Below are 5221 nucleotides of genomic sequence, written 5' to 3'. Positions count from 1 at the left end.
ACAAAACTAGTTTAAATGGCATGTTTGGGTTGAAAGTAGCACAACCAAACCATATAGCAAATCTGCAGTCAACAGACATGTTAGGACCCAAAGGCCCAACCACTTCTCAAGTTTTTTTTCTAAAACATGGTAAAACATATGACATGGGGAAAACAGGAACAATAGATCCACCCATTTATCTCTTGTTTTTTCAAAGTAACAATAACAATAGCAGAGATAACCTGAATCGGTTATCCTAGCTAGGACGGAATCGATCGGACGCGGTCTTGGTCTTCATCAAAATTTGTATTCTGGAACTAATTGTTGGTGGTGTCACTACAAAAATAATGCCCTATTGGGACGCTAAAAAGCATCACAATAGCTCGATTTTCCGTCACAATTGCAGAATTGTGACGGATATAGTGCCGTCACATTAGGTGCCGTCGCAAATACCTATTGTGACGGCCACTGCGACAGGTACACTATCACCAGATCACTTGTGACGGTATTATTCCTGTCACATTTTCCTTGATTAATTTCAGTTGGCGAAAGCCAACTGGGACGGCATCTGCCGTCACAACAGGTCTTATTTGGGACACCATATGCCGTCACCTCTGGTCAGACTTAGCCGTCACCAAAACTATAAAAAGTTTGAGCAATTTGCAATTCCCCTGCTATATCAAGTTGTACATAGAAAAATACATCCAACATTCAAATACAAACTAGAAATTCATAACAAGATTTTATTTTCTTTCATTCTCAAAGTAACAATTTGACAATTGTTTCTGAAAGTACCAAAATCTCAAGTTACCATACAAATTAAAAGACAAATGTTTGTCAAAATGCTAGAATTCTGCCAAGGCACTACATATCAACTATTAAAGAACTTTTTCTGAAGTAATAAACTACCAATGTATTTGCTAGAATCACCTCCTTTACAAAACCATATGTATGTATTTGCTAGAATCAACTCCATTCCAACTGAAAATAAAAAACAATGGAGTTAGCAAATATATATATATATAAGGACCGTATATTGTAGAGAAAACAGAAAGGTTATAGAAAGCACTACTAGACCTACACAAGAACGATCATGTGATAATGCAGAGACAAAGTTAAACATAATCCCAATGGGAAACTGAAAGGTTTAGTACTAGGTTCTTTTCTTTCAAGTCCAACCAAGTTTAAAATGCTCAAATAAGTCTGAAAAGAAATCTGGGAACCAGAAATTGTGTTTAACTAGTAGTTGTGTCGGACAAGTTCTTCACCAAATCTTCAGAATGATTATTGACATATTATAACAAGTGATACAGGGCACAATTGCATGTTATCATATAGTTCAGGCCCGAAATGTATGTGAAAATAAGTGATAGTTCAGGAAACTCACTAGAGAAGTCGCTAACAATTTCTAAAGAAATACTTAGGAGTTAGGTCCCATAGGCTTTCTTGCTTGTTTCTAGGTTGTTCACATAGCCTCTACTACGCTCAATTGAATAGTACAGATTAGCTTGCACCAAGATATTAAGTCAGTCATGGTCCTTGGGCACTTGTTCGTAAATTATAATGTGTACCCTTTTGCAGCTAGAAGGCAACAGACAGTTACTACCTTGCAACTAATACATATTGAAAAGAGGACAGGTTAAGGCTGAACCACAGGCGGCACTCAAACCACCAGTAAATAGACATCTACAAGAGCCTGACACTAGCTAACACAAAGATGCTTGAACTCAAATGTAATGCAGCCATCATAGGATGCTAACAACTAGCCGAGCATCACATTAACAACAGGAACAAGTTTAGTGACTTAACCATAATGATTGTGTTTGCTTAGACTATTTCAATTTAGAATTAAAAAAAGTTCTGAAGCTCTTACAGTTAAAAGACCCCGACAGCAACCAAGCATCAGATTAGCTTCCAAAATTATAATTAGATGGCTGATATCATTGCAGCAATATCCTGCACAAGGAGTCAATAAAAATATCTAATCAGATAAGCCTAAATAGATAAATAGTCCTCTAGAACTTGGTAAACTTATAAAACAATCTAGATAACTTAAGAGCTTGGTAAACATATAGCAACATGATTAGGAGAGATTAGTTGAAATATTTCTAACAACTTGTCCATCTTTTTGTTCGTCTCTTCGTTGCTCTTTATCAAGCTCTCATTCACCTTTCGCAATTCTTCACGATCCTGATCTATGACCACAATATGTTCTTGTAACTCCTTGAGCATGTCATCAGTGTTGCTTGTACTTGAAGATTCTCCCCTGGATCTTTTCTTGGGTTTGATGCGGTTCCCAACACCGCGATATCGTCCTCGTTTGTCAGGTCCAATAGTTTGGGAATAACTATCACCATCTAGTTGCTGAAGTGATTCTATGACACCATTTTATTCTGCTTTCTTTCTTAGCGCTTCCATTTTCCTCTATCGTGAACGTATATTAGATACAACACAAAAAAAAAAAAAAAAAAAAAGATAAAGAACAGACCACTTAAAAAATAGTATAAGTGAAAAACTTACAAATTTTTCTTTTCCAGCATCAGATTTGTTATATGTCCTTCCATATATATCCATTCGTGTTGCTGGTTGATTGGTTTCGACTTCTATCTGTATGTTAGAAAGGATATACTAGAATGAGTATTATGATTATTATAATTACAAGGCCTGGAAAATATATACCTCATACGCATGGCGCATAAAGGACTTTGAACCAAAAGTGTGATGTCCAGTCAATTGTTCTCTGTTCTCTGTGTTGCGTGCACCCGACTGCTGCAATAAAATACATTCAACAATCATTATGTATATACGAACCTTCTAGCAAAACAGAAAAACAAGTATTTTTAATCATATCGACCTTAAACTCAAGAGTCTGCCAATAGTCAACCATATTTCCCATTGTGCATGAGGTATACCAGGTGGACAATTCCCATACCACTCCCCAACAGTCAGATTTGTTCCTCACATATGACTTTAACGTTTTCAAGTACCTGCCGTGTCACAAGAACTTCAATTTTAAGTTGCATAAATTGAATGAGAAGAATTAAAGATCAAATAGACAAAATTGCAGTAAAAATCCCCTAGAAATTACCAATTGCAGTAAAAAAAACCTAGACATTAAACTGAAATGATAAATTTAAGAGCAACTGACTAAGGGCTAGTTAGTTAGGATACCCTATACATCATCCATATTATCTGAGAAAAAACAATGTTATGGTACATTTGCATCCTCTTGTGATAAAATGGAATTTTCAATTGAAACTTAATATCCAATCTATAAAAGATGAGGTGCAAATACTATAGTTCAGTAAATTTTCTAAAGAAAATCAATATGATGATTAGAACCTCCAAATTGACTATATCCACATTTATGGTACATTTTGGTGACACTAAAAAATATTAGAGAAGACAGTTTGGTGACACTAAAATATGTGAACCCACAAGAAAATGTGATAAAGCAATCAACAATATTAGAGAAGACAGTTTTGCATTCTCAGCAAAAGAAGGTAGTCATTTATACCTAAGATAATCAGAATATGGTAGAGACGAAACATATCAGTGATGATTCAAGTTCTGGAATGTTTACTTACACTACGCCCACATAATTCCAAAACAAAGAAACTTCAAATCCAGCGTCAGAGACAAAATCCCCATATTTTTTATTATTTGGATTTGGCTCTCATTCAATCGTTAACTTTCACATTCTAGCAATGTATAATCACATACTTATTCCAGCCCTTTAAAACAACCAAAAGGACGCATCCCTAACTGTTGTTGCTACCGACTGTTCATAATTTTACAAAGCATGAGTAAAATTTCTGAATATTAGGCTTATGAACAAATTATGATTATGCTTATGAACACAATATTTTACCAAAATGTATGAACATGGCTTATTTGAATCGTTGAAAGTGGAGATGTGGCAATACCCAAATTCGTTCATCGCACAATATACAAGCCAAACACTGGCACAATTCACAAGTAAATGTATCAAGACTCCAATTAATACTCCTTTAACTCTCTAACCATGCATAAATAGTAAACACACAGACCTATTAGATCTTATGAGAAAGGTTTACGCCATAAAAATAGTTGTAATTTAGCTAGATGATTCCTCTTAAGGCTCTCCTCCTATAGTGAGCCACAGCCATTCTCAGCATAGGACTATGAAGTCTAACACTCAATATTTTCTCACTACACATGCCATTACCCATGTCCAATTTTAAATCTACTATACATAAATCATGAACTGAGTTGTAACTTAGCTATATGCTTTTAAATCTAGTGTACCTTAATCATGAACCAAGTTTTTCACATGAGAATTCCGATAATTCCTTTTTCTATCCGAAATCATTAAACTGTACAATTCCTAGTCAAAATGCTACAGCGGATTAATTCCCCCACACAAAACAAAAACAAAAAATTGATTCCAACTTCACAGCATCTATTAGGTTAAAAGAAATTTAACCAAAGTAAACTTCGACTAATAGATTGCTTTCATTTTTCTATTAGGTTAAAATCTTTAAACAAATTACAACTTCACAGCATCTATTAGGTTAAAAGAAGAATTAAGAAGTTAAATTCGACTTACCAACGAATTGAGTAATAGTTACGAAACAAACATCAATCATAGCTTAACTACTAGAAATCGAAATCAATTATTGAACTGTAAACTCAATTTTAAGAGGAGTACGTACCAACGAATTCAAGAAATCGGAACTGGAAAATCCTACGAATTGAAGAAATCAGCCTTCAGACGATAGCAATTGACGAAGTTAGAGAAAAATCACGAGAGGATTTGAAGTTCCCTGTGAGGGTAAAATAACGGATGGCCACGTGTCTAACATCCTAAGGTGAATCCACAATAAGATGATAAGATAGGAGCATCGAATCATACTCTAAAAAGGTGAGTTTGTCAGAATCAAGACACCTGCTACAACGTTACATGAATGACGCGTGTAAGGAGTATTCTAATCTGCTCAGACGGTCAAGTCTAAAAAGAAGAACCGCATTTAATGAAGGATAAGGGCAAAGATGTGGGCAGATCTACATCGTAATGGAGGACTCGGACGACCTATATTATGGCCCAGAAATGATAGAACACGAGGTTCTCCAAAGAAGGGCTACACGATCTGGAGGAGAGTGAGACAACTCGAAGGGAGAACCAAGCAAGCCATCACAAGGGATAGTATAGAACTAGTCCGAAGCAGCGAAGACGATGTACGATAGCTCCACCAGCTCGGAC

The 5221-nt window shown here is 35.6% G+C and overlaps 1 long non-coding RNA gene across 7 annotated transcripts; it reads right to left on the bottom strand.

Moving 5' to 3' along the window:
• Nucleotides 1-708: 708 nt before the first annotated feature.
• LOC113297528 lies at nucleotides 709-4803 on the bottom strand. Of its 7 annotated transcripts, none has more exons than XR_003333532.1 (6): nucleotides 4674-4803; nucleotides 2834-2966; nucleotides 2659-2748; nucleotides 2500-2586; nucleotides 1853-2403; nucleotides 709-960 (listed from the first exon to the last, which is right to left on the bottom strand). It is a non-coding gene; the product is annotated as an uncharacterized LOC113297528 (long non-coding RNA). The 7 variants fall into 7 exon arrangements; XR_003333534.1 differs by having other exon boundaries at nucleotides 1853-1935; nucleotides 2096-2403; nucleotides 2500-2745; XR_003333530.1 differs by having other exon boundaries at nucleotides 1853-1935; nucleotides 2149-2403; nucleotides 2500-2745.
• Between the last annotated feature and the right edge of the window lie 418 nt (nucleotides 4804-5221).

This window comes from Papaver somniferum, chromosome 7 (assembly GCF_003573695.1).
Source record: "Papaver somniferum cultivar HN1 chromosome 7, ASM357369v1, whole genome shotgun sequence".
Classification (NCBI taxonomy): Eukaryota; Viridiplantae; Streptophyta; class Magnoliopsida; order Ranunculales; family Papaveraceae; genus Papaver; species Papaver somniferum.
Note: the sequence above shows the minus strand (reverse complement) of the source record. Positions and strands in the feature narration are given on the sequence as shown.